Below are 24,088 nucleotides of genomic sequence, written 5' to 3'. Positions count from 1 at the left end.
GTTAATAATAGGTTTCTTATGACTTTTTTTTGTCAGTTTTTGTATGGATTATTATCACTATATTATTTTTAACTCTCAACAGTAAAACTAATTCATTTTTCAAACATATATATTTTTTAATTAGCGATATTATATCATACCATACCCATAGAGTAGAATGGTAATAAAACTTTGTTGCTTTGTTTGACAATCTGGTATATTTTATACTGCATTATATATTTTCCATATACCGCATTAGAATATTTTAGTATTTTTTGGTATATTAATTTGGTATATCCCAATGTTTTGCTTTTATTGAAATTGTATAGAAAATGGGGGCTTCAAATTTTTTTAGTATATTTTTGGTATTTTATTTTGGTATATATTTTAAGAATATTATCGGAATGTTTTGCTTTTATTGAAATTGGGTAGAAAATATGGTCTTTATAATATATAAGTATTTTTTTGGTATATTATTTTAGTATATCGTAATACCGTAATGTTTTGCTTTTATTGAAATTGGGTCTCATAATCAAACACTAAAGCTTTCACACTGGTTTTTAAGTTTAAATTAAAGGATTGGACACTATAGCAATATCTATTTGATATTTCAATTGATAGATTTTTGTATACTTTATTTCATTACATTTTAAACATATTTCTGTATGCTTGATCAGCTTTTCTTTAGTATAACTTGACCTGCATTTGCGTCTTTTTTTCTCTTTTACATTATTCTCAAATTTCCATCATGCATCATGTATGTTTTATAATCGAAAAATTGTGGTTTAATTTATTATTTATTTTTGCTAAAATGTTCTCCATGGTCACATTTTAATTTTATCCGTTCATCGAGCATTTTTCATACATCAATTGAGAGCATCTCTAGGCGGTGATTTCTATGTTTAGTTTTAAATCAATCTCTTGCTCCTCGCTCCTTGGCCTCTGCCACGTGCCATCGCATTGTCCTGCTGTCCAGTTGCTACGACATCGCTGCTTCAGCTGCTGCTGCTGCTTGTCCAATGTCCTTATTAAAGTCCTGACGGTCCTGCCTCAACTTGTGCTCGTCGTTGCCGTTGCAGTTGTTGTTTCGTTGTTGTTGTTGCTGGCAATGTCACTCCTGCTGTTGATGCTGTTGCCGACGTACTCGTCGTCGTCGTTGTTGTTTTTGTTGCTCTTATTGTTGTTGTAGCCCACTTATCATCCCCGGTGACACTTTATAATTTCTTTACTTTTAGTGATGTCACTATTTATTTCATTTTTCCATCAAAACTTTTAAGTTTTACAATAAATTTTCAGAGGAAATACAAATAGAGTGTCCAGCTACATACACACACACCCACACACACGCACACTCACACACACACACACGTAAAGGTTGCACTAGGGGTTTCTGCAGGACACACTTTGAAAGCAATGCAGCCGATGCGGTGAACACTGATGGGAAAGGGGAGAGAGGGAGAGGGAGGGGGCGATGTCGAGCGAATGGACTTTCACATTGTAAGTGACGTCCATGTCACTGTCAGAGTGGCCTCTCCTCATCCTCATTCTCATCCTCACAGCACAACGACGACGTCGAGTATACTATATATCCTTTATTCTCTATTTTTTTTCATACATTCGCCTCTTCTCCTTTTTTATTTATTTTATCATTTTACGGCAACTTGACGTGAAGTAATTCTGTACTTTACGTTTATTTCTCCTTAAGTTTTGCTTCTATTTGGCTTTTTTGTTTTCCTGTTTGTTTGTTGCTATTGCACAAAAGTATTTAGAAATTAATATCATATCGATTATTTCGATTGTGCCAGCTAATCAAGTGCCTGCTATGAACAGTTGCTCAACTTGATTAAGTGATTTCTTTGACAGTTCAAAGCGACCTAAAAGCAGAACATTTAATCATCAAAATAATAGTTATTAAGTTATAGGTTGAAATTACCTTATTATTAAGAAGTAAAGTAAATATTTGAAATAATAATTATCAGAAACTTCTTTAAAACAATAATAATAATTTGAAAGTAAATGTATTTTAAGAGTAAGAATTTTGAGCAATAGAAATTAATTTAAAATCATAATTATTGAGAATTATTTTAAGTTACTTAATTTTAATATATGAGTAAGAAATTCAAAAATAAGAAATTCATCAAAAATATTTAATAATTAAAATATAGTGTATGTAGTTTTTTTTCTTCTTTTTTTTGTTGAATTTTATTATTTAAAGAAAATTAAACATTTTTAAAAATTTGCCATAAATTCAATTTAATATTTTTATTTAAGTTGTCTCAAAATTAGCTGTAAAGAAATTGTTAATTATATTTGAGAGCTTCTTTTATAAAATATCTTTTATATAATTATCATGAAACTAAAATAAGTAAGAAAACTACATACAGTCGAGTGTGCTTGAATGCGATACTTCAGACCCATTTGGTATGAAAGCAAAATAGTGCGGTAATATTCTTGAGATATACCGAATAATATACCGAAAATAATACTAAAAATATACCGAAGGCCATATTTGGTATATCGATAAATACTACATTCCAAAAAGAGATCAATATATATCACTTCAAATTATTTATCATTTTTGTAACAAAATATCTAATTATAAACTTTATTATTTTACAGTATAGAAGGCGTTCAACAGATGTTATTTGAAAAACAAAATATTGCTTACTACAAGGAATAAATTAATACGCATATTTCCGGTAAGTCTCTAAAACAAATTTTCTATATAAAAAAACTTTTTGGGATGCGAAGTTGAATTTCTAAATAGTTTGTGATATTATCACTACTTTTGTCATTAACATTTTCTTCTGAAACAATAATTATACATTTTTAAAGGGTAAAATTCTAAAAAAAGAGCATTTAGATATCATAAAAGTGACCCACTTAACTCAGTTAGTTTGTAGAGACAGTGACAGAAAGAGAGAGAGAGAGAGAACCGAGTTGAGCAGCTGCCAGAGCTGATGATTGCATAAATTTTGTATCTACCTTAACTTGGCAATGTCCAGATGTGGCCAGAATGTGCTATCAGCTGGCACTTTGGCTCATCTCATTATTACTTTAATATGCAATATGCAGTAGCAGTAGAAGAGAGGGGAAAGCGGAAAGGGGAGAGGCGAGTCTGTCTATGAGCATGTGCATATAAAACTTTTAAAGAACTCACATTATGTGCCCGATACGAAAACATTTTGCACTTGATGGCCTGATGTCTGCTGGCAGCTCCCTCTCTCTCTCTATCTCATACACACTGTTGCTATCTCTTTCACTTAAGTTGAGAGTGTCCAGGATTGCAGCTCTTCTGTTGCTGTTGCTGTTGCTCAGTGTCCACATGACTTTGTTTGAAGTAACTTTTGCTGGCATCAAGTAAACAATTTACGACAACGCTGATGATGACGTCGTCCCGCTGATGATGCCCAGCCAAAGGAGCTAAAGGAGCAGGACAGGAGCAGAGACGCAGCTGTGCGTTCAGTGTCCGCTGCACTTAACGCTCAACACGCTCGCAACACTTTCCACGCTCAGTCGCTCAGTTTGTTTCGCTCTTTTGTGTCTGTCTGTGTGTTGCATTGGTAAACTATATTTGAAATCCTTGCGGCGCTTTGGGCCAAAGCGGATTCGTTTCAACGCCCTCGCTTCGCCTCACTTCTCTCAGTAAGCATAAAAGTCAAATGCACTTGCCTCCCTCGGCTTTTGATGATGCTGAGGGAATCATTTTTCAACACTTCATGCATTGCCGACATAATGAAGTGGCCGCCATTCGCTTCCTTCGTCCTGCGTTTTGCGTCCTGAGTCCTTCATCCTTCCGCCTGATAGCTGTGTCCGTCGTCGTGTCAGTCGCCTCAGTCAGCCTCAGTTCTCTGCATTTAGCCACAATATCCCTTTACGCGCATTTGTTTTTCTCATCATTTTCTTTTTTTTTTTTGCCCCATCTTCTTTTTCATCTTTTTGCACTCGCTCTTTGTCGACTTTTATTATTTCACTTGGCGTTTGCTTTTTGCCTCGGCGATAGATCATTGCGGTCGGCCAACTCTGTTGGGCCATGTCCTTTATCCATCAGTCCGGGCATAATGAAGAGACTCGAGACTCTCTCCTCTAACCCCGTAGAAAACTTCCTCCCACTCCCCAACTTCAGCTCAACTTCAGCTCATTCAAAATGGCATTTTTCTCTGGGGGCTTTTCTTTTTGGCGCTCGCTCGCTATGTTGGCACAATTTTTACAACTGTTTTGTATTTATTTAGGTTAATCCTTTGCCTCATCCTCAGTTCTCTCTCTCTCTCTTTTTCTCTCTGTTTTTGCCGCACAAATCCTCTTTTATTTCAATATTTGTCCCGTCTTTGTGGATTTTTATGAGTAGACATTTCAGCTGCAACTTTGAGCCCCTTTCTAATGCAATGTACATAACTCCACGAGGCAACTTATATCCATTCTATTATCCATTACATTCATTTACATTGCCCAATCACTCGACCAGCGCGAACCCAAATGAACCTCTTCAAAACCACTTGTAATCTGCTAGAACGGAATATTTCAGGGATTGGAGAATTACATTTAACATAATTAGCATAACTTGGTATTATAATCCTTATAAGAAAGGTGCATTAAATAAGTAGACTTCTGGAATTATATCAAAGCATGTTTTTGAAAAGTTTGCAGAACAATCTATAATGTGAATTGAAATTAGATTCCACTATATAATATAGAGAAATTGTTATTTTATTATTATCTCAACGATTCTATATCATAATACCTAAATTAACATATTGCTGTGAAGTTAAAATTGTCAATGCTATTATAGTTTATTACAAATAACTTCATCGTTATATAGAGCTGCAATTCAGAATTGGATTGAACTGTATATGATGTAATACTTGAAATGTCATTTATGATATTTCACTATAGTTGTTAAAATGTAAAACCATTTCCTTCATATCTTAAATGTAAAAATATTTCCTTCATTTCATTTATTTTAGATGCATTTATTATAAAATCTAGCTGCACTTATCTTGTAAAAAGTTTTCAAATAGTATTAACAATATCATAATATTAGAATTGCATTAAAGTACTGTTGTTTTAGTATACAAAAATGATATTCATAGGTTCTAAAATAAAATATTTCAATTACCATTTTACCATATTTCTCTAGGACCTTCACAATTTTCAATCCTACTTATTTCTTTTCATGTTAATGCAATTTATTCATACAGCTTGGTACACTTGGGTTGTGAAAAAGATTTCCAATAGTATACTTTATTCTCAGAAAGTTTAAATTGAAATAATTAATATGTTAACGTTTTATAGTTACAACATCTCAACTCTTTACCTATCTCATTATACAAAACTTTAGTTTGATGAGAGATTTTGCTGTCATCATAATAGTAATTGTTTATTATATTGCCTTATTGGATTGCCATGCTGTGCATTGAATTTAACATTAAACTGTTCTTAGTTAACAGAATGTTAATGGAATTTTAACATGTTTGCCATGCTGTGCATTGAATTTAACATTAAATCTTAGTTAACAGAATGTTGAAGGAATTTTAAAATGTTGCCATGCAAAACATTGACTGCAATCAAATGTGAATGCGAATGTGTCCAAAGAGTGCCCAACTCTGCAGTGCTTAGGCATCAAACAGATGTTCGGTCAACTTGTTGGCTATTCAGATGCGAGGCGCCACATCACAGCAATGCACAGCACAAGCACAGTGCCTATTGGCAGTTATCTGCCAGGCAAATACGAAATAAATGGCTACATGAATGCAGTTACAGATCCATTGCACAAGATTGAAGAGCGACTGCGAGTTGCGGCGGTAACGTGCCACAAATTATGAGTGTCTCTCTCTCTCTCTATCTATTTCTCGCAGTAGTTGCACGAACAACAAGACACAGAGAGAGGCACAAACTCAGAGACACTCACACTCACATGCTCGGCTCGTTTATCGCCCATTCGCGCATAGTTGGCAACACTTAATAATTGAAAAGGAAGCAAACGATCCCAGCGCCAGTTTGCATCGCGCTGCTTCCAGGCCGTGGCGCCTCCCCCCGCTCTCTTCCCCTCCCCCTCCTCGGTGTGGCATGTAGCAGCAAGTCTAGTCGCTCGCTCGCTGCCTTTTTGCCGCCAGTCGCCTGTCCCGACGCTGTCCAAATGTTTGTCGATAAATTTACGGATGTGCGAGTGTCTTGTGCGCGTCGCTAGCGCGTTTTGGCGGATGCCATCACTCGCAATTGCCCAGCCTTCCCCCCCTGCGTCCCCCACCACATCTAGCACCCGCCCGCTCTTGCCACAGTCTGAGTGGCAACGTCATACTCGTATATATGTATATGTATCTGCAATTGCATGCATGCGCTCTTTGGGAAATTTGAATTTGATTTTGGAACGAGTTGTGACTGCAGAGAAGATAGTGTGAAGAGATGGGAGATGGGGAGAGGGGGGAGCGGGGGAGGGACTGTGGCAATCTGCGGCGCGTAAAAGTTATTGACAATGGGATGTATCTGTCGGGTTGTGTCATTAATGGCGAATGCTTTATGATCACATTGCTGCGCAATTTTCAACACATTTTGCGCTCGTTTTCCATATTTCTCCTCCCCCCCCTTCTGACTCATCTCCCCGCCCTGCTCTTCGACTGTTTAACTGTCGGACCGCCGTCGATGATTTTCATGTTTATTGAAGTGTAGATATTTTTATCTATTTTACAGGCACAAGTGTTTATTTCGACTGATTACATGCCTTCTCTCTCTCTTTGCCCTCTCTTCACTCTCCTCTCTCTTGATTCTGGGGAAAACTGCCTCCAAAATTATTGCCAAAATAATATCAGAAGAAATATTCATTCGCTCGCTGTTCAAAGACCAAAAGTTGATAAAACTTATGACCAAATGTTATTCCATGTGCTGCGCTTCTCACATCTCGGTTGCACTTTTCTCAGTTCTCAGTTCTTAGTTCTCAGTTCTCACTCGCAGACAACTGCCATATCATAAATTGGCCATTGTAATGGAACATTTGCCAAAATTATTGCCAACAGTTGAAAGGAAAATGCATTTCTCGCCTTTTTCTACCCATCGTCAATATTTACTTGTTTGCACCAAGGCTAACATCGGAATCGTGGCGTTTATTATGATAATGATGATGATGAGATCGAATAACAAAAATCTATTCAAGGTGAGAGACAACTAACTGACTGGCAAGAGGGGAAGTCCATAAATTCGGATGTAGAACAAATGTGCATTTGTTTTGCCTTTCCGAGTAGTTGCGAAATGTCTACAAAGAACATATTTAGTTCAGCTTTTGTGGCGTTCCGACTTTTTGCGACTTTCATTGGCATTATTTTGGGGTACTATAAGAATCAAAGCTGATAAATTCAGCGATAATCAAAGTTTATTTTATGCAAAAAGATATAATTGGAAATTTGTAGTAAGTTAACTGAATGTACTCTATATTTATTTTGAACTTGAATTCAACAAATCTGAGTTTAATAGAACATAGTAGTATAATTTCACATATTTTAGGATAATAACATACATTATAAAATTGTAGTAATCTTATAAAAATATGAGAAAAGGTTGATATATACATATATAAAATAGTCATAGACTAGCAAAAAATATGAACAATTTAATCATAATAATCATAAGCAACAGAAAGTAATATTAGATTTGTTGACAATTGGTTAATTCATTTGGTATTTACTTAACATTGTTAAGCAAATTGACACAATTTTATTTAAGCAATGTGATAAACTAGAAAATTGTAGTAGATTAGTTCTGAGTATTACGTATTTATTTTACAAAAACAACCAACAAGTTATATATGAAATACTTGTAGATTAACTGTGTTTTTCGGAACTTATTTAACATTGCTATCCCAACATTCAGAGACTTTGCTAGGCAGAAAATAGGAACATTCAAACACAGTTTTCTTAAGCAAAAATAAATATGATATACTAGTAGGTAAAGTAATACTATTTATGATTGTATGACAAATTGTGAGTGTGGTTCAAGCAGAAATTTCAGTATAAAATAGTAGTAGATTTTAATTAAAGTTTTCGGTATTTTTCTATACCAACAATTAGAGTTTCTTCTACTAAATAGTGGAAATTTAGCTGTGTTTGGTTTTTTGGATTTCCTTTTTACATTCTTATGCCAAAAAGTAAGGTTGCTTCTTGGCAGAAATTTGAAATAGACAATCATAGTTTAAAGATATAATAAAATAGTATTTATTTGACAGAAATTTCAATAGAAAGTAGTAGTATATTAACATTGTATACTATGGATATATTTCCCCATTTTGATGCTAATAAATTAGCTGACATACTAAATAAATAGCGTCAGTTTTAAGCAAGGCATGAATATATAGAACTTTTTTGTCCAAGAAAAAAGGAGTTGAAATGAACCTTTCTTTTTGGACTTGATTTGAAGAGCTTAAAAAACTCAACTGATGGATAACAAATTGCAGCCTGGCTAAGCACACATGTCAGAAGAGCAAAGGGGAAGGGGAAGGGAAAGGGAAGAGGAAAGGACATTGTCTGGGTGTAGGACATGCTAAGGATTCGAAATTCTAAAACAAGCATTGACACATTTGCAATGTTATCCACTCGCTCGCTCTCTCTCTCTCTCTCTCTCTCTCCGTCTCTTTTGCTTTCTTTATCCAACTGTCTGTATCTCTGTATCTCGATGGTATGCAGAAATCTGGACGAGTTGGCAATAACTTGGAACTTGGCGACTGATAAATGATGTTGGGTCGATGGCGCGAAGTCAGCTATAGAATTTCTCTATTTCGGTCAATCGAGCTCGCTCTCTTCTCTGATGCTCTGATGTGTGATGTGACTACAGAGGAGGAGGAGGGGATGAAATGAATGTGCGGGCATTCCATCGGTTGACAGTATTGTGTCCTCATTCGACGTCGCCTCGACAAGCAAAATATGTGGCCAAGATGTCACTCGGAAGAGGAAGAAGGGGAGGAGGGAGGAAGGAAGGCAGCTGGAGTCGAATTGCTAGCGATATGTGGGCTCATGTTCCCTAATGTTTGTACTCCCCCTTCTCCCCCTTTTAACCCCTTCTTCAGCATTCGCATTCAAGTCCATCCAATATTTTGCATGTTGTCGTGTTAGTCTCGTTTTCATCCTCGCTGCTGATGTCCTCGCTTTGACAGCGCGACCGCTGTCCCTCCCCTCCTCTCCTCCCCTCTCTCCTCCTCTTCTCTCTGCATTGTCTTATTTTTTGGCACTTTTTTTTGCTGTTGGCTTTTTGCTCTCGCTTCTCCGTTTGACAGTCGTAAGATGAAGCGACAGTCCGCGCGTTGCGACAATCGCCACACATTTGAATTTTATTGGCTCGCCTGTCACACTTCCATTTTCCACACACACACACATACAGTGAACTCAAACACACACAAAAAAACTGAAACAATTCCAAGATGATGTAGGAAAAACAAAAGCTGTTGAAAGATAGCAAACGGATGGCAAAGCGATTAGTTTTTCTCTATTTTCGATTCCTTCCATATGCATCTCCTTTCATATCAAACATTGCTCCACTAAGCTTTATCTCTTTTGCTCGGTATTTAACTCGATTTCTTGTATGAGAAAAAAAATATATAAAAGTGATGAAAACACGATATTAGCAATTAAGGTGGGAGAAAAGTTATATTTTTCAATTTTATTAATGATTAAAAGTGTAGCTAAAAGTGGACAGAAAAATTTAAAAAAAAATTAAAGAAATACATCAGTTATTATATTTATTTTTATTTATATTATTTTCATATATTCATAAATATATAAATTAATGATTAAAAGTGTACCAAAAAAGAGTCAAACAAATTTATAAAAATAGAAAAGAATATGTGTATATATCAGTAAATAGTTTAGGAATGATTGAACGAATAACTATTGTACAATAAATTTAAAATTGTGCCAAGGAAATAATATATTTATTAATCAGAGGTTGTGTATATTTATTATATTTATTAGTCAGTACTGACTCAGTAGTAATGAGAAAATGAGGGAAAATAATGTATGGCAAAATATAGAATAATTAAATAAGATTAACATAATGCTTTATAAAATAGGAATCCATTAAACCAGTTATACCAAACTAATATAAAAGTAAAGTGAAAAAATAATTTAGTATAGAGTATAATTATATTATTTATTAATCAGTAGTTGTTAGTTATTAAATTATTTATAGACCACAATAAAGATAATAGCTTGCTACCATTAAAAAAATGATTTCAAATTAATATTAATAATTTTATAAACAAGTTAATAATTAATAATAATGTAAATTCAGTTGTCATTGAAAATAATGCAAAGTATTCAAAACAAAAAATAAGTTTCGAAACAGATTAAAGCAAAATATTTCAACACCAAAGATACAAGATACACAAAAATGATTGCAGATTCAACATCTAAGAAGATGTCTTCAGACACAGAAATACCGAAACAGAAAAGATTCCAAGTATAGTTATAATATGCAGACAATGAGAATTAGCGACCATTATACTTGTATCGATTTAAACTTTTTGACTTTCTTCTTTAAACTATTTACTTATAATAAAACATAGTTTTAAAATCCAGGTGTGGGTATTGAATACTCAATCATTTATATAAATATTTTTGGCGGCTCAATTGAATTTTCCATCAGCATTTTTTTTTTGTTAGTATCACATTAGTTATAAATTTGAAAAATTTGCTTTCTTTGATTTAATTACTTGCTTGTTGATTCTATTAAGTTGCATTTGCGCACCTTTAACGCATCTGTTGAATGACTGTTTTGCTTGGCGAACCTACTTTATTCCGCTTCTCTTGGCTTTTAATAGAGATATGCATCTCCCACTCGGCTGTTTGGCTGTTGTTGGACACACAACAACAGCAACAACAACAGCAGCAGCAGCAACAATGACAGCCTCCCAAATTTGTTAACAATTTGATAAAACAAGCGACGATTTAGCTGCCTTTGTCTCTGTCTCTTTCTCGCCCTCTCTCACTCTCTCTCTCTCTCACTCTCTGTCTGCATTTTGTTGCAAGTTGCAACGGTGGCAACGTGTTGTTGTCAGTGTAATGCAACGCCTACGTCGCATTGAAGCTGAAGCAGATCTTGCAATTTGTTGCGCCACAAGAAATGCGGGTGACAAAACGTTTGCTGTTTGTTGTACACAAGATGCAGCACACGAGTTGCACGCTGCAACAAAACGTTGCAAGCAATCGTCACACGGCAGGCAGCAGACACCAGACAGCAGACAGCAGCAACAAAACGTTCAACTCGCGACTCACTTTGAAGATCCCTCAAATGCGATTAGAAAACATTTACCAAGCTCACAATCTCTTTGGCTTTTCACTTGTCGCCAAGCCAAACTCAAGCGTGGGATAGTCTTCAAGTTGCAGTTGCAAGAGTTTCTAATGGAGTCAAACTCTGAGTGCAACATAATGAAGGGACTGCAAATGGGAGATATGAACTTGCCATATTATGATTGATTTGTTTTGAGGGGGGAAAGAAGTTGATTAGGAAGCCAAAGAAATATACAGAAAATTTTAGAATGCATAGCTAACAACTCTTATATTAAATATAATTTAATTTTTGTATTAAATTTTAATTTGTGTGAAGTTTTCCTAAAAAAAAACGCTCAGAGAAAAATTTAACTACTTGAATAATTTGAATTTTAGACTCTGTCGACATCAATTGATTTGTTTAAATCAAATATTTTTATGGATTATGAAACTATCATTTTTAGAACACTCAAATTCTTGACCAATTAACACTTATTTAAAGTGATTTCTCTATTAGTATTTGATTTCTCTATTTTAGTATTTTGTATAAAACAAGCTCCCATTAAATATTTCCTCATTCAATCCTCATAGTTTTATATTCTTTCCCAATTGCCACCTATTAAGAATAATTGCTTCATGCAACTTGAACCCATATTTAATACTTTGTTTAAAAATAAAACTCTCGTCAAAGTTTTCCTCATTCATTTGCAAGTACTCAAAGCTGGACTAATTTTAGTTTTGACTAATTATTGTGATTTTTTAGTTTAACCTTTCGAATTTAAATTCTTTCGCAATTGACACCCACTTAGAAAACTTTTTATATGTACCTTGAACCCATTTATAGAACTTTCCACAAAAAAACCTCCCATCAAATAGTTCCTTATATATTTGCGGGTTCTCAAAGCTGAAAGAGAATAAGTTTTGACTGGTTATTCGGGAAGTTCTCTAAAATTATTATGATTTTTTAGTTAGGCCTTTCTAGCTGAAGTTCTTTCAGTTCACACTTACTTAAAATCTTTTCTATATGCGCCTTGAACCCATTTTTAGTATTTTGTAAAAATAAAACTCCCATAAAATATTTTGTCATTCATTTGTAAATACTCAAAGCTGGACGAAAACAAATTTTTAATTGAGTTCACGCGGAATTAACCCCATGATTGAGCCTCGCAATGCCACTTAAAAGGCATTCATTGTAATAAGCAGAGAGTAATCTGTTTTGTGCCTAGCCAAAAGCAGCGCAACCTGAGACTGAGACTGAGTCAGAGAACTTAGAACTGAGCCTGGGGGGCAAGTCGCATGAAAATGTCGCGTCATTCACATTGTCATTGTCGTTGCTTCCTCCTCTGGCTATGTTCTATGTCGCTGTCTATGATGTGACTGTGGATCGCCCATCAAAGTGTTGTCACTGTCAGTGCGAATGTCACAGACACATCAGGGATTAGCGCAAGGACAAGGAGACAACGTTGTTGTTGGGAAGCCGGAAGCCGGATTTAAGGGTTTATGCGCGGCCCTGACAAAATGCTCGTAGAGCACCTGCCGCAACCCCCCCTTCACCATCCCCTTTCCCACAGACTACCTCAGTCCAGCCACAACAATATTATGCGTTCGTCCTTTTGGCAAACAAAACGATGTCAACCGCAATAACAGCAACAACAACAACAATAATGAGGGCAAACATCAACAACAGGCGACGGGGCGACGATTGAAAGTCAAAGGCTTGGGCCGCGGGGAAAGGACGAACAGAGAGCGATCTCTCTCTCTCTCTCTCTCTCTCTGTGTTGTTGTGTCTAGTGCCCATTTCGTCATTACTTCAACCACATTTACATGTGTCAAACCCCGGCGAACCTTTGAAGCGTCCCGGATGTCAAAGCACCAAACTGTCAGCGGCCAACCCCCGTCTGACCAGCCAACCCCCACTCCCCCTCTCCCCCTCACTTAGCAGCTGCAGCTCATCTTGCTGCTGCTTCTGTTGCTGCTGCGTCAGTCAAAGTCGTGAGCTGTGGGCTGCTTTCAAGTTTTGTGCCAAAACCCGGGGAAGTTTCTTCGCTTTTGATGCACGCATCATTCCCCCTTCTACACTCCCTCTCTCCCCTCTCTCACTCTCTCTGGGCCATAAGCTTGTGCGTCGGCATTCCCCATTTGCCTCCTCATTACGTATGTCCTGTGGCATTGTCAACATGTCCTACGCATTATAAACGAATTACTGTCGTCTCCCCGGTTCGTTGCTCTCCACGCTTGTGTGTGTGTGTTGGTGTGTCACTGTATTGGTGTGTGTGTGTGCTTCTGTTTTGAGTTTAGCCGGCAAGTTGGTTAATCGCCGGTAAATTTAATTAGACATCGGTGTGGGTAAATTACGGTAAATAAATGTCTAGCAACATGGGAAGACCATACTGGGTGCTCTCTTCTGCTTCTTCTACCCCTCTCTATCTATCTCTCTCTCTCTCTCGCACTCGTTCTCGTTCTCCACTTTTAATCCATTCCGAAAGGTAAATAAAGTGCCTCTAAAAAAATAACTTCGACTCGTCATACGCAATGCAAATTGAATCGTCAGCAGGGCTTCCTCTTCTCTTCATTCTATCTATATTCAAGGCAGAAAAGATTGTTAATATATCTACACCTGAGTCATTGATTCTCAAGAACGATCTAGGGATTTAGTGATGTATTATATAAACGAATATCATAGGATTCTGTTCTATAAAATAGAAGCGCATAAAACGTGATATGTAAAACTAGCATAAAAAAGTAACTAGAAAAACAAAATAAGCTAAAGCAAGATAATTTTGTATAGAAATAATAATTTTGTATTAAATAGCTCTCTATTAGCTAAGATGGCATCCAACAGGATAGATTCTTCTGAAATTTTCTATAATGGCATTGTTTTTCTATCATCCAAAACCGTCCAATCTTTGCTTTCTCTAGTTATATGACCATTTATTTCTCTTACTTTCTCTATTGCTATTTTTTAAGGGATTGATCTTCTTGACTTTTTGCATAAATTAAGTCATTATGGTTACACATTAAGCCACCTGTTCTCTTAGCGTCTTTATGTTATAGACGTTGTGTGAATTGCCTTTTTACCATATACTCCCTTAAAACAAAATTAGTTCCACTCGAGTTATTTTTGATGCCGTCATTTGTTTGAAGGTCAAAGAAACGATTATTTATACTTCTTTATCCATACAAAGTTAACAGATATTGAGATTAAAACAGATATTTCAATCAAAAATGATTGTTATAAACAAAAAGTGAGGTGTTAATATGGTAATTTTTAGAAGTTCCCAAAGAGAATTAAATTAGAGCATATTTCATAGACGAAGTTATATTAAGTTTAACTTTAAAGGAATTCAAATAAAGCCAGAGAATATTTTACAAAATTAGGTAAACCATTTTACCTATTTGATGCTCATCAAGTAAATGTGAATGAAATTTGAATATCGAACTTTATTTATGCCTCAAATCTACTTTAATAAATTATCAAGTCAGTTTTTTATGGAAGAACTTATATTTACATACTTTAAAGTAATTAAAATTGATCTAAAGAGTATTTTATAAAATCAGTTCAAATTTTTTTTTACGTATTTGATTCACATCAAGTAAGTGTTATTGAAATTTGAATATTTGTATAAACTAGATCGAACTTCATTTATGCCCCAAATTTATTTCAATAATTGTCAAGTCGTTTTTTTGTTTCGTAGTCGATGCCAATTGACATGGCGACTGTTCGATCGAGTGCAACTTCCATTTGATTATCGTGCGGTTGTTTCGCTTCTTTTTTGTTTTGCGTATACTTGTTATTTTTTTCGTCAACTCTGAGGCGCGACAGGGACACGGACACAGACACGGACACGATGTCCTCGCGATATCCTGACGATGACGATGGGCGATGGCGACGCATCGATTGTCAAATGTCAGTGTAAAATTTTATTACTTCAATAACTTTGCCGTTATGAGGACTTAATTTATGAGTCGCAACAACAATGACACAGGGCGCAGGACGCAGGACGCAAAGGACGTTGAGGCAAGGACAACAATTGCGAAAAAAGCTGCAACTGCTGCAATTTTTCCAACATGTCCATCTACCTCCTATGGCTATCTCTCTCTCTCTCTCTCTCTCTCTCTCGCGTTCGTCCTGTGATAATGTCCTGTTTAAATGCAATAATTTCAACTGCAATTTTTGCCGTGGGGTCTGCGTCCTGTGTCCTGTGTGAGTGTGACGACCAACTGACTGCCAGCTTGCATTTATTTATTGCTGACTGACGTGGCTCGGGTTTGTGGCATGAGTATGTTCGCTTCCTCTTCCTCTCTCTCTCTCTTTTTTTGTGGGGCAGGTGCAACCCCAGTTTGCCAGTTTGCAACAGTCAGTCGTCAGTCTGTCTAGTTGCAGTCATAAAAAACGAAAGTTATGACGTCGCCCCTTGGATTTATGGGCATTTTGCAGAATTATTGTTATTTATTTTATTGATGTCTCTCAGCTCTCAGCTTTTGTGCAATTGCTAAAAAATATCGCATTTCGTTGCATACATTACGGCGACTAAGAGAGACGAAATAGGAAGAGTGAGGAGGAGTGAGAGAAAACCCTTCGAAGCAACATTTGCTACATTTTTGCGCTGTCAGTGCAATTTATGTCCTTGACAGCGATAGGCATTTCCTTTGAAGTCGCCCTGCCCCATTTGCAGAGGGTGGCAAGTCCAGCTCCAGCTCCAGCTCCAGCTCCAGGTTGCAGGTTACAACTCCACACACAATTGTCTGACTGCCTATCTTTCTCACTCTCTCTAGGTGTGATTTAACCTCATGACTTGAGACTTGAGACTTGAGGCTCCCTTCAAGTTGCGAGTTGCGAGTCAAGTGGCTTTTCCATGGCTGGCAAACGTCGCTCACAAATCGCGAATATTTTGACGGAAACGTGTCATAAATAGCGCCGCTTGTGGCAATAAAACTAAGCCTTACCTCAACCTCTTCACTCCTCCCTCCGCCCTCCTCCCTCGTGTTGATTTAGTTGTTTGTCTGCTTTCGCTTCAAATTGCAGTTTGAGGTTTAGCAAAAAGGAATGAAAAGAAGTAAATAGCTTTGCTTTTTTAGTTCGGTTTTATCATATTATAGTTATAGGAAAGAGGTTCTTACAAACTTCAAAAAATCACTTATCCCTTGATAATAAATAACGTATTTTAGTTGTGATTATAAACTCTCAAATTCGCATTTTAGGAACAGCAACTGATGTAATTTAATACTCAACTATTCCTTCTTTAGGGGATAAGGTTCATGAAACGCCTAGACGTATAAATTGAACTAATTCTTTTATAAACCTACTAGGTTTATTTTAAGGACAATGTTCAAAAGTCTGTGAAGATAGAAAGTGTTTTTAAACTAAAGGGTGAAAGAACTTGCTATTGTTGTTTTTAATATTTCAACATGGTTGATTAATATGGGTTACATTCTGTTCTTTGCTTCTGAAATTAGCAATTTCATTAAAATGCTAAGCTTATTATAGTTATAGTAACTATAGCAAAACAAAAATAAGTATAACGTGAATTCAAATTAGAGTAAACATTTTAATCTTTGGTATGAGAAAATTGCACCTTTCTTCAAACACTATTCAACAAGCTTTATATGGAGCTTGTTTGTTTAACATCTTTTGAGAATAATCTCTAGCTTATTTAATACAATACTTTGTTGATTACCATGAAGAAAACATTTCATCTTTTTCTATAATCTTAAGTCTTTCACATATGAAACAGTTCGTTTCTTTAGCAATTCCTCTCTTATTTGTTGTTTATCGTTTCAATATTAGACAGAGCACACAATATTATATATTGAGCTTGCGATAAGCAAATCATTTCAGATGAACTTTTATTTGACACTTTCTTGTCTAGTGTCATCAATCTAATCTCTTTCTATAATCTTAAGTTGATTAGATCTAAATCATTTATTTTTCTTAATAATTCCTCTAATATATGTATTTCGTTGATAATTTCAATATTATACAGTGTAAAAGTTAAGGTTGAGATAAGCAAATGATTTAATGCTTGACTTAGACTTTTAGTGTCGTGAAGTCACTCTTATCTATTTCCTTAATCTTAAGCGCTTTGAAGATGAATTAAGCTAATTCTTGGAGAATTCCTTTAAACATAATATTGATTTCCTTATCAGTAAATTGTTACTATATATGTACATAATCAACAATGTCAACGTAGAGCTTGTGATTTGAGAGTGCAAAAGTTCAGCTAGTGATAAGCAAATAATTTGAGATTTGATTTTTTGAGTAATGATGACGAATCAAGCTAATTTCTTTGGGAATTCCTTCAAGTTGTTATAATAAAATGTTATATATAATCAGTAATGTGTCATCGAAGATGAACTTGATTTGATGTTGTATTTTGCTTGTCAGTGTTATCTCTGTCTATAATCTCTAGAGTTTTTAACATAAATCAAGCAAATTCCTTAGGGATTCTTCCTATACATAATATTGATTTCGTTATCACTAAAATGTTATATATAATCAGCATTCATTGAAGATGAACTTGCGTTTCATTTCATACTTTGCTGTTGAGTTTCATCAAGTCAGAATAATCTCTTTCTATAATCATTTTTATATGAATTTATTATCACTAAAATATTATACATTATCAACAATGTTAACTTTAAACTCGTGATTTGATTACATTAAAGATGAACTTTTGATGTGATACTTTGCTATTGTACTTAGTGTCATTAAATTAAACTAATTTGAATCAAGCGTCTCGCACATGAGTCATGCAAATGTCTACTTTATCAGTCTTATGTTGAAAAGAATTAACAATGTAAATTGAAGTACATTATTTTGGAAACTGCTTTTGCATTGAGCAGTGAATACAATACAAAGAGAGCAAATCACAGTTTCATTTTAGGCGCAACATTTTGGCAAATAAGCCGATAGAAAGCTGCTTCTACACATTGACTTGAAACACACATGAACTCCACTCATTCCCTCCTCTCCTCCTCCTCCTCCTCCTCTACTCTGGTTGCCACTTGACTTCAGTCCGGCAGCTGGCACTTGATGATGACGGAATCGTGTCAATATCCATTGGCGCCGAGACACGTGTGTGAAGCGTAAATTCCATCGCAATGCTAATGGTTAGCAGCCGGCAAAAAGAGGAAAAAAAAGAAACTGGCACGCCGAGATTTCAGTTCAGTTGAGTTCAGTTTGAGGAGTTTCCATTTCAATGCTAGACCAGAGAGAAGAAAGGGAAAGGGAAGGAGAAGGAGAGAGCCATGCACGTTGTGTTGATGTTGGCGATTTTGGTTGCCAGCAGCTTCAGCTTCAGGTTCGACCTCAGCTCCCTGTTGGCCATTAGCACGTGCAAACATTCCAAAGATTGAACCGATGGCAACAGCAGCGTCAACTGCGACGTCGAATGCGACTGCGACTGAGGCGGCTGCACATAATTTGCGCAAATTACCGACAGCGCATTGCCATATTTTCCATTGGCAATGATGCCGCAGGGTCTCTTGACTCGCTTTCTATTTATGGCTCGGCTGGCGAGATGATTGCGTTGCTGTTGCTGCTGCTTCTGTTTTTGGCCTGGCCCAGACAGGTGCGAAACAAGCACGATGTAGAGCCAAGACGATGCTGCCACGTCTATGCGCCAGGACAAGGTTTATCAGCAGTCCTGGCACTCGTTGCCTCTGCCGCTGTCGCTGCCACTGCTGTTGCTGTTGCACGAACTGCACAAATCATTTCCGAATTGCACGAAAGTTTGTCTCGGCTGCGGAGACCGTTTTGCTTGGCTTGCCCACGACATAAGCTCCATTCATAACTTTGCCTTGTTTATGTTTGTGGGATGTGATGCGACCAATGCGTTGTGTTGCCTTCGCCTTGCGTTGCCCCAACTGCGTCTGCAACAAGCACGCTTCGTGCCTCCTGCCGCTCACACTCTGCCAAAATTGTTGTTAGAGTGCACGCAGCTCAAATCATTTGCCAGCTAGGGTATATGCTAATCGAGTAAGCAACTGCGAGGCAAAGCAACAGGGTATCTCTTTATTCAATTTAGAAAGAGAACAAAGAGTGTTCGAGGGAGAGAAAAAAGAGTAGAACATTATAACACTATAAACCCTGAATATTCTTTCTGTTGAATTCTCCGTTTCAGGTAATAGTTATTTAGCAATTCAAACATAATTGAGGGATATTTTTTAGTAGAAAGCTATGATTAGGCATGCTTGGAAGTCAATCAATGATAAGAATATAAAATGCTTTATAATATGCTTAACGCTCTAATACACACATTATTTATTATTTGACTAACGAGATCTTTTGAAGTCATTTAAATTATAGTTGTCAGTTGAGAATAATCAAATTACAAATATCAATATGTTTATGACCAACTGACAAATATAATTCGATTAAAAACCTTTTATTTTTTAGATAATACAAATTATATGATGAGTGCCTCAAGAAATTCAGGGGTTTAGAGACGTTTTTTCGTATTTTTCTATCAATTATTCTCTTTCTATTCCATTGCTTCTATAATATCTTGCTATTGGGACATTAAGCAACTAAAATGATTATATAGAGCTATAGAATAACATTCACTTATTTTTAAAATTATTCAAATAATGCTGCAACCATATATAGGGTGTTTTATAGTCTAGCCAAATACTATAAACAACACTCTGTGATGAGTAATTTCTTTAAACAAAATACTATGAATGGAATATATGAGAGCTTATCAGCTGCTTTTGCTTCTCTCTGACCCCATTTTGAACTCTCTCGCTGTCTCGCTAATCAGCTGCTTGTGATGAGCTGCTCTTTGTTTTTATAGGTACATATATAATAATCGAGTCTACTAGTTAGTGAATGTGAATTTCATGCTGTGCACCATTTTGCAACAGCTTTGCTTGGCTCTCTCTTCCTCTCTTTCTTTCTTTCTTTCTTTATATTCCTTAAAAGGAGCCTGTTGTCCTGTGAGTAGGACATGAATGCGCGCTACGTGTGAATGGCATTTGCCAAAAAAAAATAGCAGCAGATGGCAAAAAGCCTCCACACTGAGTGGCTAGCAGAGTGAGCTTAGACAGCGGTGGCATTGATGCGATGTGATTCCGATGCCAATTCTGATGTTGATGCTCACTCTCTCTCTCTCTCTCTCTCTCTCTCTCTCTGCTCAGTTCTTTCTTGTTATGCTCGACGCGCTTCCATCACGATTTTCATCCATACGATGCAACGTCACGCACAACCATATACAATAATATCCAATTCGCGCATCACTCGCAGCCTGCTCCCAACTTGCCACACACACAAACACACACACACACACACACACACTGACGTGTCATGTCGCATGCGTCAAATGAATGTTTCATACTCGGCACATTCCACGTGCCACTTGTGCACCGCACTCGAGGGGAGGGGGGAGACTCATCTGGTTCTTCTTTTTTTTGTGTTCAGAGTGGGAGCCAACGTTTGATTAGTTTTTTGTTTTTTGTCTTGCCTCTTGATCGACTTGAGTCAGACGACATACTCGGCATGCGAAATGATAATTGACAATGCCTAAAATAGGTTCTCAGACAACGCAAACTGAGAATGTTTGATGCGTGCGGTAATAACATGCGGATTATTTATGAATACTTTCCGAATACTTGCATTACCCAAGCGTCAAATATTTTAGTGCAACTTGTGAATGCTGAAAAATATGTACGAATGCAGTTATCAAGATTTCTATACATTATGTGAGTATTTACTCCTCACAATCTTTATTAATTAATGAATATTAATAATATTCATAAATGATATCATTTATTTATCAATTGCTTTAGACCATTTCGCTTCTTTTGACTTGAATGTTTCAATAATCATTAAAATAGTTTTCAATGTTTATTATTATTTATATTATTTATATTCATAAGTGATTTTATTTATTTCTCAATTCTTTGAAATTCATTACAATTGTAAATTTGCCCATATTATATAATATGTATATTAATTAGCATAACAATCGAGACCGCATTAAGTTCTAAATATCTTTACTCTACATTCGATGTTGTGTATTTTATTTGGAAAACTATATTAATAATCAAATAATTATTAAGATACAAAGTATGAATTTAACTCACAAATAAACTCGCGGGCGTATTCACAATCCACATCATTCATACGGTAAACCTTGTCCACTAACTTTAATTCAACGCAAAAACCATCGCCACTGGGTTCCCCATCATCCCACCATCTAAAACTGGGCCACACGTAAGGGGTAGTACTCAAAAAACTGCCAGTGTGATGCACGTCTTTGAGGTCACTCCAATAGTGCTCAGCAGTCAAATGTTTTGTGACCAATTCGAGCTCACTACTCGACTGAAAACTAACCAAATCTGCACCGAATTGATTACATTTTTTTTTTGCTTCAGAAAATGGTTCCCTAGATGTGCTAATATAATAATAATGGTAGTCAATTTTACGAAAACCAAGATAGTCTAATAGTATCTTAGTCTGAAGTTTAAGATCATGAAAATACTGCTCGTAACCGTCCAACCTTTTTTCCATACTCTCGACTTTTGATACTATTTGATCAACTTTGTCCAACCGTTTTTCAACACTTTCGATTTTTGTCAGTATTTGATCAACTTTGTCCAACCTTTTTTCCATACTCTCGACTTTGTCCAACCTTTTTACCATACTCTCGAATTTTGTTAGTACTTGATCAATTTTGTCATCAGGCCTCTCAAGCGAAGCTTTCGCATGGCTTAAAAGTGGTTTCACAACTTGAAGGCAATAAGTACCGCAGGTGTTGTCCAGTTGCTCAGGCACATCGCATTGCTAATAAAAAAGCCAATATTTGCACTTTAGAAATATTTCACTAAATACTGATTAATATAGTACCGCTCACCAAATCACAACGAATCGCTTGCACAGCAAATATTATTATTATTAGCGGGAACGGAATTGTTGGCATTGCGCTTCAACTTTGCGTATCAATGATTAAACGTAAACTGAAGCCGACAGATCTCATTTCATTCAAGAATAACTCTAAAATATATGTAATAATTGTTGTCAGCCGCAAGTCTCATTGCAAATAATCTCAGCTTATATTGAGGTCAACGCACTGGGGTTATCTTAAAAAATATGCATTCAACTGCTCATCAGCAATTGTTTTCTTCTGTATTCTGTTTTAATTATAGAATATTCATTATATATACTTACCTATTCTTATTTCAATTTTAGTAGATCTCATCCTATTAGTATTCTATTTTTATTTTAGTATTTACATTAAATTTACTTACACACTCCCGTTTCAATTCTAGTAGATCTAAAATACAAAACTTTTTATTTCCTCTTTCTTATGAAACAGTTTTATTGAATGCGACCTCCTACATTTACGATATTTTGCACATTACCAACACTGCAGAACTATATATATATGTATATAAGCATGTATATCGATTTGAAGCAAAAGTTTTGAAACAGTTATTGGCATCATCAATTGAAGTGTAAGTAAACAACATTAAAAATAATTGCAACTAAATCCATGCGATTGCGCCGCCATCACATTTTAGCGTACAAATGGCGCTGCTCCCAGTGTTGCACAGGACTCAGTCGCAGTCTTCGTCTCCATCTCCATCTGCAGGACTCGCATCCTTTTGAGCAACAGAAGGAGGTTGTGCTGTCGCTGCTGCTGCAGTTCGAAGAGTGGCAAATGTAACGGCGCAAAAGCTTTCTCGAGTGCATAAATCTGTCGCTAGAATTTCCTTTTCCAAGTCATTTTATGATTATGTGAGAGATTTTTCCGGCACAACTTGCAAGCCATCTGCGAGCGTGTGGGTGTGCCAAGTGTACGTGTGTGTGTGAGTGTGTGTGTGTGAGTGACTGTATAATGCAACTGTAAATTCGATGTGCTCAAGTCGTTTCAGCATTGCATTTGAAGCCACTTTGATGCTTCTTTTGACTTGAATGTTCCAATAATTATTAAAATCGATTTTAATGTTTATTTTCTCTCTGTGAATTGCGATTATTGCAAAGTGCAACAGCAACAATCCGCTGTTATTGCTATTGGCATATAAATATATTTAATAAACAACACAGTAAACAACATAATTGTGTTTTATTTGTAATATCCTATTCTAGCAAGACATGTCCTTTTAAAATGCGGCAGGATATGGCCGTGATATAGCTTACTTTCGATATAGGTCATTCGTTTTTTGGCCATAACTCGACGAAATCCTTAAGAATCTGGAAAGGACACATATTTTTGTGATCCAAGAAACCAGAACTATTGATTGGCATTCAAGGATTTTTATGATAATCGTAAAATAATTGCCTCAAATTTTTTTAAGGGGTAGGCATGGAAAATTGGTTAAAAATTATAAAATCCGCCATATATCGGCCATTTGAAGGACGATCGGTATGTCCTTTGGCACAAGGATTTCTCTTGTAAAGACAAACTGATTAATATGTTCAAAAGGACGAATATCCTTACAGGACCCGAAATAAAAGGACCTTTTTATTTACAGGAAAGTGCGTATATCTTGGTCATATCCTGTCTGATCCTTGCGGGTCATATGTCAAACAAAGTCCTTTGATGAGAGCTACCATCCAGTCAAATTGCATCTGAATCGTCCTTACGGTTACTGAGTTATCCTAGAACTTGTACTTTCAGCCGGTTTTCTTTGGCCCCCGGACTGAAAAATTACAAGTGTTGGATTCTTAGATGACCCCATATTTTTTTGATGCCAATCGATAGACTTGGTCCTTACGATCCTAGCAATATTTGTCCTTTGAAAATGTGGCAGGATATGGCCGAGATATAGCTTGTTTTCGATAAAGGATTCTTAGCACACCCTTAAAGTATGCTATATTTTTTTTTTAGCGACAATCCCAAATTTGAAATTTCAAAATAAAC

General features: G+C 36.2%; 2 long non-coding RNA genes across 5 annotated transcripts in view; one reads left to right on the top strand and one right to left on the bottom strand.

The window, feature by feature from the left end:
• Positions 1 to 24,088, top strand: part of LOC133837600 (uncharacterized) — a 65,280-nt gene that overhangs the window by 39,171 nt on the left and 2,021 nt on the right. Inside the window, exons 1-3 of one of the 4 annotated variants that reach the window (XR_009893836.1) lie at positions 2,613 to 2,678; positions 22,541 to 22,679; positions 22,746 to 23,260. The exons of 1 other annotated variant lie outside the window; for it this stretch is intronic. This is a non-coding gene — a long non-coding RNA (uncharacterized LOC133837600). Of the gene's footprint in view, positions 1 to 2,612; positions 2,679 to 22,540; positions 22,680 to 22,745; positions 23,261 to 24,088 lie in introns of those variants that run through there. 2 more of the 4 variants (XR_009893833.1, XR_009893834.1) reach the window with 2 other exon arrangements.
• On the bottom strand, positions 21,753 to 22,170 carry LOC133848445 (uncharacterized). The gene is made up of 2 exons (XR_009895265.1): positions 22,079 to 22,170; positions 21,753 to 22,008 (listed from the first exon to the last, which is right to left on the bottom strand). It is a non-coding gene; the product is annotated as an uncharacterized LOC133848445 (long non-coding RNA).

Source organism: Drosophila sulfurigaster, chromosome 2L (assembly GCF_023558435.1).
Source record: "Drosophila sulfurigaster albostrigata strain 15112-1811.04 chromosome 2L, ASM2355843v2, whole genome shotgun sequence".
In the NCBI taxonomy this organism is placed as follows: Eukaryota; Metazoa; Arthropoda; class Insecta; order Diptera; family Drosophilidae; genus Drosophila; species Drosophila sulfurigaster.
The sequence above is the reverse complement of the archived record's forward strand: the minus strand, read 5'-3'. Positions and strand labels throughout refer to the sequence as shown.